This window comes from Blastomyces dermatitidis (genome assembly GCF_000003525.1).
Source record: "Blastomyces dermatitidis ER-3 genomic scaffold supercont1.12, whole genome shotgun sequence".
In the NCBI taxonomy this organism is placed as follows: Eukaryota; Fungi; Ascomycota; class Eurotiomycetes; order Onygenales; family Ajellomycetaceae; genus Blastomyces; species Blastomyces dermatitidis.
Genome location: NW_025544785.1, coordinates 1,822,453 through 1,839,212, shown reverse-complemented (window position 1 = coordinate 1,839,212; position 16,760 = coordinate 1,822,453).

Below are 16,760 nucleotides of genomic sequence, written 5' to 3'. Positions count from 1 at the left end.
TCATATCAGTTACTATTAAAGAAGTCATCTTCATCTTCACTAAGAAGTAGTGCTCTGATAATTTAAATTCTTATTTTATTTATACTGCTCTGCTTTGTAAAGAAGATTTTAAGTAGAACTCTAATAAATAAGTAATCTATATAGATGAATATATTGAAGATTCTATACAGACATTCTTTATAAGTATCAGTTATAAATATAAATTAGTTAATATTGAAAAATGATATCTTAAAAATAAAATTTATCAGATGTTAGTCATATTTATTTTAAATCTTGATATTTAATTAACTTATAAGTTAACAGAACAATGCAGAAGTTCTATTATTAATATATTTATCAGTGAAAATATAATATTGTATATTAAATGAAGATAAAGTAAGTAAAGTTTCAGTATATTTATTAATTTTTAGTTATTCTTCTTCAGAATTATTTTCCAAGTATTAGATAGATTATTTATAGTAGATAAAGATAGTATATTTTCAATGAAAATAGAATCTTACTCTATATTATTATTGAATTTCTCAGAATAAGACTCAACTTCAGCATCAATAATTATATCATTTAAATTCAAGTTCATTACAATCAACTGCTGCTGAATTTATACTTGATTAAAGTACTCAATCTTCTTCTTCAGATCTTTCACTTCAATTAAAAGTATATTTAAGAAGTCAAATATATGTTTCTTTAATAGTAAAAGTAAATCTTGAGATGAGATATAATTATTCTTCAATAGACTTCTAGTAGTAGAGAATATCTCAAGCTTAGTAACAGTACTTGTATATTTCTCAGTAAGTGAATACTCAAAGATAGACTCTAAAATTCACTTTTGCTGATAAATTCATGTATTTAACAGATAGACTTAATCAAATATAAGATAGATATTCTTTATTGAATTTTTATAGTATTTCATCTTCAGCTTACAGCTATCATTGAGATATTTCATGTCTAGATTAATTGTTCTAAAGAAGTTAGGTTTTTCAGATCAGTTGATAAGACTCACAGTTATAATCACTTAATACAGAGAAGAGATTTTGACAGATTGAAGTATTTAAAAATAATGAAGTATCTCAGTAATATAATTATATTGATCAGCATTAAGAAAGAAGATAATTAGAGATGAAATAAAGTACTTAAGAAGTTCAATATTATCATGCTTAACAGCATAGTATATTCAAATGAATAATTCACATTTTCAGAGAAGATAATATATAATATAGAATTCAATATCTTAAGTGAGCTGAGAGATTTAAAAGTTAATTTCATTTCAGACATTAAAAGTGAATGCTTTAATATATATATCTTTAATGAACTGAAGATACTGTGAAGAACTAAGCTGTTATATAATAGAATTAATATCTTCTGAATACTCAAGATTACTAACTGAATAATCTTGATATTATATAACAGTATAAAATAGAGTGAGACTTCAAGATATAAAGCTCTAAGAAATCACTGACTTAAGAAGATGATATTTCAGATTGACAGCAGTCATAGAATTTCAGTTTTAATGAGTGAGATCAGACTGAATACAGTGATAAGTCTTCTCAGAGACTCTAGCTTTAAAATGAGTAGAGATAATAATAAAGACTAGATTCATTTAAATATAAAATGATTCAGAAATAGAATGAAGCTAGTTATACTGTTCAAAGATATCTATAGATTTTGACTGCTTTATCTTACCTGATTAAATGAGTCTTATAATCAAAGCATCTTCATATACTGAAAAGAGATAAGTTGAAAATACTGTATAATCTCTTAATAAATTAAGAAAATCATTAAATATCTTCTTATAAACTCTTATAGTTCCTGCAATAGTGTCCTCATTTTTAAAAATAGTACTTAACTACTGAAAATGTGTTCTATGCATAGAAAGTGTATTAATAACAGATATTTAAAATAATAAATTATTTACAGTACTGAAAACACTTTTAATCTCATTATTATAAATCTTTTGAACAGTATCTGAAATAAGATATAATATTATTTACTTTCAAAGCTCATTATCATTATCTACTATATCAGATGTATCAATGATTTCTTACAGTGTTAACAGTCTTATGAAATCATGCATGATTTGAGTTAGATCAGTTTCTGAAATATCAGGAAAAATAATCACAGCAGCAGTAGTCACAGCAGTCATAGAATTATTATATCTGATTATCTCATCTTATACAGACTTCTTAAAGTTCATATTATTATAGACTCTAACAGCTCAAGAATCTTTGACAAGCTGTTGAAGTTTAATTTAACAGTGAGAATTAGTCAAGTAATTGACTCAGAAGTTGATAGAAGTTCAAAGAACATGTTAGAAAAAGACAGATATTATCAGAGATTATTAGAAGTTTGAGATATTAGATAGAAATATTAATAAGTTAAGAATATTAAGTTATATCTTCTCTTATTTAGCAATTTTCATCATTAATCTATTTCTCATTATATAGCTGTGACAGAGTTCAAAGTTAGAAATAATTTCTATCACTCATTATTTTACTTCTGAGTCATGAAAATATACAGAGAGAATAGAGCTGAAGAAGTTTAAGTTTTTCAAGAAATAAGAGTAATATATAATACTTATAATAATAAATAGCTGTTTAATAGCTGTTATTTCATCTGAGTCTCATTCATAGCTCTTTCAATTAATGTATTTATTTTTCAGAACAGGAGTAAGTAGATCAAATCAGGTTAGCATTTCAGTCTGAATGATCTTAAAAGCAGTCTAAAAGTCAATGATATTCAGATCAGAATTATAATTGAATTTTATAAAAAAGAGAGTATTAATAAAGCATTTCAGCTTCTATTTAAGTAAGATAGTATAATATTGATTATCATTGAATATCTCTGCTTTGAAAAGTGCTGAATATAGTGTATTTCACTACTTCATAGAAGTACTGTATTATTGATGAGTCAAGATATCAGAACTCTGAATTCAAGTCTCTATAAAGATCTTCATTTCTCAACTGTTTTACTGTAATGTTCTTCTTATTAGTATTATTATTATTCTTCAATTATAGATGTATGCAGTCAGAGACTATGACATCTACCTGAGAACCTTTAGTTCTCAGAGTTTTTCCTATATCTATAGAGTCAACTATTATACACTTATCAATTTCAGATATGCAAAATCAGAAAATTTCAGCTCAGAATACAAAAACTGTTTACAAATCACAGTATTTTAACATCTATTAATACTTTGAAACCATTTGAAAATATCATGACAAAGGAAAAGAGAACATAGTCTTAAAGATAGACACATTAAATAGATAGATAGAAAAGAACAGAAAGAAACAAGCACAGTAAAGAGAGACTATAACAAAATAAAATTATTAAAAGAAAGTGTATAGCTGTTTTAACAGACTATATCTAATCAATTTCCACCTCTTCATATTCAGATACTTCTGAGTTAAGTCATTTTCTTGTAGCTGCTTGAGTTTCTGATAGAAAGTCTATTAAGTATTTAAGTCCTGTCTCAGTTGAGAATAAGAATCTCATATTTAATTGATTTAAATCATACTTCTTCTTTAATCTGACTCTGAGACTATTGTATAATGCACAATGCATTATAATATACTCAGAATTCTCCTTTGTATTGCAGAATGAGCACTCTGTTGAATCAAATCTATCATCAAATCTTTGTATATAGAATTTGAAATAATCATGTTCTAGTTTTAGCTGAATTATGAATGAGAATATTTTCTTTTTACATTTAATTGAACAAGATTTTCACTTTGATTTTGTCTCAAATCTTGAATAATGTATGCTCTTCTTTTGTTTCTGTCAGCTTTCATTTCACTTGTTTAAACAAGATTTTTTTATCTTTCTCTTTATGAAAGATCAGAACACTGTTTTTTGAATAGATCTGCTTAATTCTGAACTTTTTTTTACCGCTGAATCAGCCAATTCATTGTGATGAATATTCATATGAGCAGAAACTCAATACAGATGAATTATCAGTTTAGATGTTCTTCTCTTTTCAATCTTCAAAACAGAGTTTAAAATCAGATCAAGATTCATTTGATCATTATAAATCTGACTATTTCTAAGTCTTTTTAAAGCAGCTTGACTATCAGAGAATATCCATGCCTCTTTCAAACTATTTCCTCTTTTATGAGATTTTATTTCAATGAGTTTGAAAGCTTTCATTATTGCAAATAGTTCAGCATCAAAGACTTCAGATTCACAGCCTAAATTTCAGAAATCTGAGATAAAATTGATATTATCTTCAGTATAAACAATGCCTGCATCTAATCTATTCAAATTCTCATTTTTTAAACCATCTGAGTAAATCAGAATAGAATCTTTTATATTGATTATAGAGATCTTCTTCAAATGCTGTTCATATTCTCTCTCTTTTGATAGTTCACTTATTTGTAAGTCTATGAGAGATTTCAGCTTTTCTCTTCAGAAATTGCTGTAATGTTCTGATAATGTGAGATAATTTCAACTGTTTTTTTTATCAGTTATAAGGCATTGTAGACAGGTGCTGTGAGTCATAGCAGTTTAATTATGAATAAGCTCACAGAATATCAGTATCAGTATTAGTGATCTTACATTCTGAAGAAGTATTAATAGATTCAAGCTCTGTTAAGTCACTATCTGATGTATCATATTTCTCATCTACATTGTTGAAAGACTGTAGTGATTGTAGAGAGGATTTATCTTTGAGTAATGAAGAATATTAACTGAAGTATGTCTGATATTAAGTATCTTGAGATTCAAAAGACACACTGTCTTTTATCAATAATTATGATATGATGAGAAGAGATAGTGAGTTGTAAAATAGTAGAGATAATAGCAGAATGACTGAGACTTTGAAAAATATCAGTTTAATAATGATCAGACAGATATTTAGAGTAGATGTATAATTTCAAATTTAATTGAATATTTTATATAAGTGAAGTTGATTTTTCATATATAATGAAATCATTTCTTCTCAGACTCTCTATGAGATATTAGATTGTGAGCACATGTGAAGTCTCTTATTAATTCAGAAGTTAGCAGAACTTGACAGAAGTTTAAAGAAGTTTAGTTGATCACGCTAATCTGAAAATATTGAGAAGAGAGGCTGAGTATGCTAAGATAAGAGTTCTGAGTTGATCAGCTCTTCTATCAGCAGTGCACTAATGATGACTGAGCTCTTTTATCTCAGTAGTCTACAGATTATGAGACTGTTAAGTATAAGCTCTGCTGTGATTAATATACATGAGTTTAATCTCAGAATGAACTTAAGAATATAAATCTTAAAAACAAATATTCTGAATATTTAAACAGTGCTAAGAGACATTCTAGAAGTATACTTTAAAAGTTAATTCTTGAAAGAATGAGTTCTAGAAATGAGTTTAAAAAGAAAGACTGCTGAGAGAAGTCACTAAGAGAAGTCACTGAGAGAAGTCACTGAGAGAAGTCACTGAGAGAAGTACTGTACTCAGCAATAGCTGATTTAAGAAGAGATATTAAGAGTCTCAGATTAATCAACTCTTCTATCAGCAGTGTACTGATAATGACTGAGCTCTTTTATCTCAGTAGTCTATAAAAAATTCATGAATATTATAGCAGGCTATGTCTGATTAATAGATCATTTTATTACACTTCATAGATTTCTGCTGAAAGCGCTGATTCTCAATTACTGACTCTTATAAGATTTCTACTAAAAGCTCTGATTCTCAGTCACTGATTCTCAGTTGAGAAATTAACAGAGTTTCTATTCTTCAATCTCAAAGCTTCATTTTATAGATATATAAATATCTGCTTTAATTGCAAATTGTTACACTTTCTCTTTTATTTTCCTTCTCTAACATTTTTCACTTTTGTTACATAAGATCTATATATTCATACTAATCTATTCAGTGTAGGCCTCTTACACTTGAAAAACATTCATTATCTCCTCATTAGAAATGATTACTCATTAAAAAAGATATTCAAATATGTAATAACATGTAAGAAATAAAGAAAATAAATAATTACAGACTAGTTAAGCAGACACTGAGTCTCTGTTAAATAGATAGAAGCTTACTCACTAGTTACTCTGACTCTGTAACAAGATCTTATAAAGAGAATATCAGTGAAAGATCCGAGAGTTCTGACATTTTAAATATATAAGATATTTATATAATTACACTTCTTCTAATTCTGCAGATATCATATATCTGATGAATGATATACCTATATCTACTGATAATATAAAAGAACTCTTGAATATAAGTATAGACACAGTGCTGCAGTGACTCTGAGTAATGTTGAAATTACAATAATAATAGATAGCTAATATACATGTAAATCAATAATATCAATATAAAGAAATTCAATAATTAACTCAACAAGGCACTTCTGTATAGATAATTTCAACACTGACTGAATCAGATATAAATATAATACAGGTGTTAAAGAAATACTTAGATGCTTTCACATATTTTAATACTTCTGATCTCACTGTCTATTCATTATAAAGATTGAACATACTTATAAAACTAAGTGTAGATGAAGATGTCATCGGTTCATTAATTAATCAAGATTTATATATCAATGATTGATTTAAAAATTGTATAAAACAGAAGTTTTATTCATAAATGACAACATGTAAATCAACATTACATACATCTGATAATATTATTAAATATGTTGATATTCTGTTCAGAGACACTACTATACAGCAGAAGATATTAAATTAATTACAGAGTGTCTGACAGAGAAATACTTCTCTTATAATATTCATCTCTAATTTCAATATCAAGATTCTAGAAGCAGGTGATTAATCTTGAAAGAATTAAATGAAGATTAGCATACTTAAGAAGATACTAACTTTTGAACTCTTATAAGCTCTTATAAGCATAGATAAAGACTCAACTTATAAAGACTTCTGCATATAACTCTGAACATTGAATGACTGCTTTATCAAGCTTACAAGTATATAGAACAGTTGTAGAAGATGTTACATCTCAGTTGCTTATACATCTGCATTAAAGAATAATAATGCAGATATTATGAATTAAGTAGACTTGAATATCTATATATAAACAAGAGTCTTCACTATCTGAACAGACTTCTGAGTCTCTGAGATCAATTCTGAAGAAGCCGCTGATCAATGTTAATAAGAGATGTACATCAATTATAACTAATTAGAATATATAGCTTTTAACTACTGATTAGTTCATATATCTTCTTATTTAAAAGAAAGATTAATACTGACAGTCTGTATCAATCACATTATATTAGAGAAAGATTCAGAAGATAACTATGAGAACACTCTGATGAAACAGAAAAAAGATTAACTTCTGCTTAAACTTACAAGCAGAAGCTTGAAAAGATCAGATAATAATAATTTAAAGAGAAAACGATAATGATAATGATTCTTATATCTATTATAATAGATAATATGTATAATATAAAAGCTATGATAGATAGTAATCTATACTACTATACAATGATTAAATATTCAGTTGTAAAATATTATAATTTTCAGTATATTCTCTTACTAAAACTCTGACTTCTTACAGAATTTAATAACTCAAAAGATGTTTGCATCTCTTACATAGTGAAACTAAATATAGATGTCAGAGAACATTAATATAAAAATGCTTATATATATAAGATTGATAATCTTGACTATAATCTTGTACTAGAACTTATCTAACTATCTGAATAAGATATTTTATTAAATACTTGAAACAGGAGTTTAATATTCTCTAATAATAATTGAATTCATAAAGATGATATTTACAAGACTATTAATCTTACACAGATCTCTGTTAATACATATAAAATGCTCTGAAAAAGCTTCTGATGAAGTTATTAACAGCGGGATTATATAGCAATCTACTCTATCAGTCTGACTAATTTTAAAAAAGCTCTAGAAAAGTGATTCTATGTTATAATAACAGATTCTTATACAAAACTCTATTAATAATATTACTAGACTGGCCGCCGGGACCACGAATTTCATGTTTAATCTCATTTGATCTGGTCTCATATATTTCTTGGCGTGAATCCCGCTGGAACTGGCTATCAAAAAAACATGCAAAGTGACTATATATCAGATTTTAAAATGAGACCATGACTTGAAAAAAATGAGAAAGTGATTTCATTTGATTCCATTTAGTTCTATTCTTAGTATAAAGTTACTATTTTTAGACATTTTAAGGTTTTTTTTAGACTATTTTTAATTTTTTAAAAAGTAATGCTTTTTGATAACACTCAAATGAGATTTAAAGTCATTTAAAGCAATAAAAATAATTTAAATTGAGAAGTGGAAATCATGGTTTCATTTGAAAAATGTGACAAGAGTAGACAGTAAGTTTCACTGAAACAGTATGAGACTACTATCTAATATTAAAACCGTGTAATGAGATCAGTTGAATTGATAATAGAACTATCAAAAAATCTGATTCTGGTCTCAGACACGGTCACACGGTCAGTCTAAATATTACAAATATCTAGATGTCTTCTGATAAGTTAACATTACAAACCTATTTTTCTTACAAGACTCAGAAGTAGATTACAGTATCAAGCTAAAAAAGAAGAATGATAAGAATTCAGAATTACTGTGAGACTCTCTTTATAATATATTCTAAGATAAACTTCTTCTTCTTTGAAAGACACTCAATAATCTGTTAAATAAGAAATTTGTATGTATTAGCAACTCTTTCACTGCAGCTTCTATTCTATTTACAATGTGTAAGAGGTCTACACTGAATAGATCGGTACAATATATAGGTCTTATAATACAAAAGTGAAAAACATTAAAGAAGGAAAAGAAAGAGAAAGTGCAAGAATTAGTGATATATTATTATATATGAATTCAGCAGTCAGAAGATGTTTACATCAATCATTCTGATAATATAAATAGAACACTTCAAGATACTATTCTAATGTCTAGTTCTGATATTCAGTCTGATTATCTATCTGTGAATGAAATACAGTACTGAGAAGATATCTTATTATAAGATGATAATAAAAAGCTGATCAGTATTTACTGATGAAGAGAAATTCTTAATCTGTTATCAATGATTTTGAAGCACTGTGATTATGAATGATGATATCTAAAAACAGGTCAGCTAATTCAGAGGCTTTAATCTTTTTATAAATAGAGATATATTTGATTATCTTTATAAAGTAGTTAATAATAATCAAAATTGAGTCATATTCTTTGACTCTTGTAACTTGTCAACTTTGACAGATCAACTATAAAATTCATTGATAGATTCTATCATAAGCTCTTTGAAATAGACAGTGATACTAACTTGCTGTATTACTTATATCACAGAATCTTTATTCTTTAATAGATATTATAAGTCTTAATATACTCTTTGATATCTGTCTGAAGCTTGTTTTAAATATATTTATATTTTAGAAGCTTCTCAGTCTTCTCTAATCTGAAGTGCTCAGTATGAAGATTATTATAATAAATTCTCAATAACTTCTAACACACTGTTCTACTATAAGAGACAAAGACTGAATTATTTAGCAGTAGAAGTTCACATTCTTCTAGTTATCAGTGACTTGATTTCTTAGCAGTATTATCTCACTCAGAGTCTGTCTCTTTCAAGTTTAAACTGAATTCTTTCTTCTTCAACTTCTGAATTCAAGCTGTAGTAGAGATATCTCTCTGCTGTAACTTATCAATAAATTCTAAAAGTAGTTAAGTTGAAAGATTGTAGACTGTTTCATTCTTTGTCAATTCAATAATAGTAAGATATAATATAAGAAGCTTATAATCTTCAGTGTCAGTTCTCTGCAGAGACTTAGAATTTCTTTCATCTTCTATACTAAGTTATACAGCTGTCTTATCAGTACTGTTTCTGAGTTTCAGAGAATTGTAATTCTCTGTAGCCAGCTTCATCTGCAGTGATAACAGAGATTCTTTTATAGAATTCTTCTTCTTATCAATGATATTATAATCAGACTGTTTAGACAGTGTATTAATAAGATTAAGCTGATCTGAATAGTATCAGATATAGAAATCATACTCTGAAAACAGCTCTGCTCATCTGACTTAATATTCTATTAAGCTCTTTATTATCAAGAAGTAATGCAGATTTACATAATTAGTGAGAACTTACACTGAGTACTTACTACTCTGAAGATAATATTATCAGATCTTAAAGAATTCAATAATTACTAACATCTCTTAATTATGAGTATTATATCTTCTCTGTATGAGTGATAACTTCTTGAAGAAGAAGATCACTGATCTTCATTCACAGTATCTTATAAACTTTATAAAAAAGTCTTTTCTCACAGACATTTTATTGCCTGTATTCATAGAATTTATTATTCTCTAATTCTTTCAACATTGAAAGATCTCTGATATTAACTGTGAAAAGATTTCACAGATCTTATTCTCAAATACATCAGTCTCACACTGACTGAATAAGTCAAAGTTAAAGTGATTCAGTATTGTAATATCTGTAAAAGCTTACTTCAATTCTGTAAATGCTCTCACAGTGTCTTGAATAAGAATAAATAATTCTATTTTTCTGTCTTTAACACTTCTCTTTAATAGATCTGTAGGAGAGGCAGTAATCTGTGAATATATATAGATGAATTATCTATAGAAATTTGCAAATTCTAGAAATATCTGTATCTTACAGTACATCTGCAACACTGATGAGTTCTCAATAATAAAGATTCAGCTTCTATTCATTGAAATGCTATTAATCTTAATAATATAATCTAAGAAATCAATCTTCTGCATGTAGAATGAGCATTTTTCAGTGTTTATATAAAGTTAATACTGTCTTAAGTGACTTAACACTTCTTAAACATGAGTATTGTGTTCTTCTTCTGTTTTTGAGAAGATTAGAATATTATTTAAGTATACTATGTAGAAGACATCAACAAGGCTCTACAGTTTCTTATTTATATAGATCTGAAAGATGACTGAAGTATTATAAAGATTAAAAGATAAAACAAGATATTTAAAATTACTGTACTTGATATAAAAAGTCATTTTTTAAATGTTGTCTTTATTAACTCTGATTCTATGATAGACATTCTGTATATCAATCTTTAAGAACATTTTTACTTCAGATAATCAATCAATCATCTTATTAATTAATAGTAATAAATAGTCATTCTTAACTGTTATCTTATTAAGGTCGCTATAGTCTATGTATAGACATAGTCTATCATTCTTCTTAAGTATAAAGAGTATGAGTGCTTCTACTGAACTCTTTAATAAATGTATTTAGACTGACTGTGTGACCGTGTCTGAGATCAGAATCAGATTTTTTGATAGTCTTATTATCAATTCAACTAATCTCATTACACAGTTTTAACATTAGATAGTAGTTTCATACTGTCTCAGTGAGACTTACTGTCTACTCTTATCACATTTTTCAAATGAGATCATGATTTTCACTTCTCAATTTAAATTATTTTTATTGCTTTAAATGACTTTAAATCTCATTTACGCATTATCAAAAAGCATTACTTTTTAAAAAATTAAAAATAGTCTAAAAAAAACCTTAAAATGTCTAAAAATAGTAACTTTATACCAAGAATGAGACTAAATGAGCTCAAATAAAATCACTTTCTTATTTTTTTCAAGTTATGATTTCATTTTAAGATCTGATATATAGTCACTTTGCATGTTTTTTTGATGGCTAGTCCCAGCGGGATTCACATCAAGAAATGTATGAAATCAGATCAAATGAGATTAAACGTGAAATTCATGATCCCGGCGGCCAGTCTAAATGTATTCAGTTCTTCAATTACACTTTCTCAAGATATTTGCACAGAATCTTCAATTTCTTTACAGACAAGTTGTAAAGAGACTCATATAGTACTATTATATTATCTTCAAGATAAATCTTATATTATATCTTGATATTAGAAAACTTCACTGCTTCTCTTTCTGAAAAGACTTTCTTATAATCTGTAAAGAGATATTGTTTATGTTTTTTTTAATAATGAATACTGCTGTTAATCTTGTAGTAAGAGTAATAACTTCTTCATCTATTCTCAAGTTCTCTACTACACAGTATATCAACTTTATCTTTTTCTCAAGATTTTTCTGATGAAACTCTTCAGATTTCTCTATTACTATCTCTTTATCAGTGAGATGATATTATCACATCTGAGTAACTCAGTCAATGAGAGAATTGTTTTCTCTTAATTATAAGAGATCTAGAATGATGTTCTCATCTATAATATTAACAGTGTGAAGAAGTAGACTACTTTTCTTGAAGATTTCTTCTAAGTCTGTGATCACACACTTCACTTGAATTATGTTAAAATGATGACATTTCATTTCATCAGTAAATTTTATATAATTTGACAGATCTATCTTCTTTCAATTCTTCATCAAAGAAAAGAAATAAAATATAAAGTTAATATTTCCTCTGAAGTTAAGTAGATATCTTACTAATATCTTCTTATTCAGAGTATTCATTATGATTATAATATAAACTCAGAGATATGAGAATTATTAATTCTTTATTTCTTTCTCTTCTTTATCTTCTGTAGATATATTTATCAGAAGAGAAGTTAATTTTAAGAAGATATCTTCTTAATTTCTTTTCTTCTTCAGCTTCTTATAATTACTAGTATAGTGATTATCAGCTCTGCAGTTAAAATAGAGATCTTTATCAAATCTTTTTTAATATTTCTTTACAGTGAGTGAAGAATTGAAATACTTAAAATTCTTCTTTACTTTCTTCACACTGAAGCTGTCACAGCACTGTTTAGATTCTATTATTAATTACTTAAAAGAGATCTTATTAGTCTTTTTCTCAGAGTTTTAATTATTTAAATAGATTCAGAAAGCTAAGTTAATAAGCTCAGTGTAATTAATTAATAAACTCTGATACTGTAATATTATTGTTTATATCTTATAAGTCAGCTTTGTAAGATTAAGATGTGTTTTTAATTTATAAATCATTGATTAATTTCTCTCAATATTCTTTAAATCTTATATTAAAATCAGAAGAATTCTTATTATTTTATTAATATAATAAGTTAAACTACTGTGCTGCTGTGAAGCTGTAGTTATAGTAATCTTTGATTTAATTTAGTAGAAAGTCTTTAAATTCTTTCTAAGTTATAATAGTATTAATATGCTTAAGCTCTCTCTTCTTAATAACTCAAGTAGTTATAGAGATATCTTTAAGAAGATTGATAATATATATTACTTATATCTTATGAGTATTAAACTGACTCAGATTAAAGTGGAATTTTCATTCAGAAATATAAATAAAGCTGTGAAATTCAGATAATATATTTTTCTTATAATTTAAAGAATTTTCAATCTTAATCTCTCTATTTTCATAATAGATGTAGATGTGTAGAGACTGTAATAATAATAGAGTAATTGAAAAGCTCATGTCAAAGTATGCAGTGAGTTCAGAAATATCAGATTTCTGCTAGAATAGAGATATATACACTCTATAGAATAATATGAAGTTTTTTTCAGAGAGTGAGATCAGATCAGTCTCAGTATAAATATATAAAATTATATCAGTTTATTAAAGCTTGACTGATTTAAACTTATAATCAGATTAAGTAATTTAAATTGTAATATAATAGTACTGAAGCAGTGACTAGTTAACAGTGTTATATAGAAGTAGTTATTTAAGAAACTATATAAATGAGCTTAACTATCTTATTTGAATAGTGAGTTTATAGACTACAGAATTATTATAAGAATATCACAAATATAATACTTAGTATACTAAGAAAATTATATAAGAAACACAGTACCTCTTATATATATTTCAGTAGAAGAAAAATAAATCACTGACTTCTTTGATAAGAAGTCAGCATCTAGCTATTTTATATAGATAATGAATAAATACTCTTCTCTCATTTTATAAGTAGACTAGCTGAAGTGATATCTCAGCAGTATTTCACTACTGAGAAAGAGTAATCTGCTGATCTTGTATAAAAGCAGACTTCTTATATTCATCAATCAGATCTTTCTATAATATATTTAAATAATATTATACAGTGATTGAAAACTGATTTAAACAGAATAAAATCATCTGTATAAAAGTGATAGACTGTGTGAAACTGTAATAAGATCTTGACACGGCTGAGAGTGTGACAGTGTCTCTTATAGTAAATATATAAACTAGTATAAATAATCTTATATTTATAAGAGTTATATATTATTACATTAATAAGAACTGAACTTATTAAGAGATATTAATTAAATTTAAATTATTAATTAGTAGTTATACTGAGAATTATATAATAAAGATATTAATAACTATAATTAAAAATAACTATTAAAATATTAGTTTCAGTCTTCTTATAATTATAACTAATAATACTGTGAATAACTACACTATAATAAAGAGTTTAAAGTAAAAATTAATTTTATACTTTTAAAATAATAAATAAGATTATATTCTCTGTATTACTTATATAATTTAACTTATAATATAAATACTGATAAAGAATCTTAATATTGAGATAAAGAATAATAAAATAGCTGATTCTTAATATTATTATTATTATTATTATTCTTTCATTATACTTATATACAAGCAGAGCTTATGATGAGTTCTTGTATAATGTTAAAAACAGGTCAAGTGTTGATTATACAGGAGAAAATACAGGTGTTAAGATCATATCAAGATAATAAGAATATAGAAAAATACAAAGAAGTGACAATTAAATACATATGAAATAACTTCTCAGCTCAGAAACATAGAGCAATTCATTGAAGTGATTTGTACACCTCTGTATTTATTAGAAACCTGAGGTGCTTGAGTTTCAGATTTAATATATTTGATTTCTCACGCCAAGGCGCTACCGGATGACCGTATTAATCATTCAGTCACCGGGGCTGATTCTTAAGATGAGAATAAGATAAAAGTAATTATTTAAGTAACTTTTATATTCACTTTATAAAAGATAATATTTTTTAATAATACTTTTTAATATTACTTTTTAATAATATTTTTTAATAATACTACTGTTAATTTTAAATAGATTAACTAATAATTTAAATATCACAGATTTTAAATATTATTAATATGATTTATATTATTATTATTATTATTATTATTATTATTCTTCAATTATAGATGTATGCAGTCAGAGACTATGACATCTACCTGAGAACTTTTAGTTCTCAGGGTTTTTCCTATGTCTGTAAAGTTAACTATTATACATTCATCAATTTCAGATATGCAAAATCAGAAAATTTCAGCTCAGAATACAAAAACTGTTTACAAATTGCAGTATTTTAACATCTTTTGATACTTTGAAATCATTTGACAATATCATGACAAAGGAAAAGAGAAAAAGAACACAGTCTCAAAGATAGACACATTAAATAGATAGATAGAAAGAAATTGAAAGAAAAAGATAAAGAAAAAGATAAAGTAAAGAGAGACTATAACAAAACAAATTATTAAAAGAGAGTGTATAGCTGTTTTAACAGACTATATCTGATTGATTTCCTTCTCTTCATATTCAGATAATTCTGAATTTAGTCATTTTCTTATAGCTGCTTGAGTTTCTGATAGAAAGTCTATTAAGTATTTAATTTCTGTCTTAGTTGAGAATAAGAATCTCATATTTAATTGATTTAGATCATACTTCTCTTTCAATCTGACTCTGAGACTATTGTATAATGCACAGTGTATTATAATATACTCAGAATTCTCATTTGTATTGCAGAATGAGCATTCTATTAAGTCAAATCTATCATTAAATCTTTGTATATAAGATTTGAAATAGTCATGTACTAGTTTCAGCTGTATTATAGATGAGAATATTTTCTTTTTATATTTAATTGAACAAGATTTCCACTTGGGTTTTATTTCAAATCTTGAATAATGTATACTCTTCTTTTGTTTCTGCCAGCTTTCATTTCACTTGTCTAAACAAGATTCTTTTATTTTTCTCTTTATAAAAGATTAGAATATAATTTTTTGAATAGATCTGCTTAATTCTGCACTCTCTTTTACAGCTGAATCAGCTAATTCATTGCCATGAATATTCATATGAGCAGGAACTCAGTGCAGATGAATTATCAGCTTTAATGTTCTTCTCTTTTGAATTTTCAAAACAGAGTTTAAAATCAGTTTAAGATTCATTTGATTATTATGAATCTGACTATTTCTAAGTCTTTTTAAAGCAGCTTGACTATCAGAAAATATTCAATATGATTTATATCTTCTTTAAATAATAATAATAATTTTATAATATTTAATAAATAAATAAATCAGTTACATCACTGAATATAATATAGAATATTAAAATATAATAGAGTTTAATATATAAAATAACTATTCAGACTCTTTAATTATATCAGATGATTAATTATTAAGTATAATACTCTAATTAAGAAAAGATTTAGATATTAAAACTTTCTAATATAGAGTGAACTCAGTTGAAATATATAATTAATTTACTATTTCAGTTTTATAAGATAATAAAGATAGTTTTAATTACTTATATATTAATACTGTAGTCAGTCTGATAAATATATAACAGTTTATTTACTTATCTTAAGAAGTAGTTAAATTACTTAAAAAGAAATTCAGTCTGAGATAATACTATAGTACAGACTATTATTACTATAAGAGATAAATTAATATATTACTAGACTGACTATGTGACTGTATCTGAGATCAGAATCAGATTTTTTAATAGTCTCATTATCAATTCAACTGATCTTATTACATAGTTTTAACATTAAATAGTAGTTTTATACTGTCTCAGTGAGACTTACTGTCTACTCTTATCACATTTTTCAATGAGATTATAATTTTCACTTCTCAATTTAAATTATTTTTATTACTTTAAATGACTTT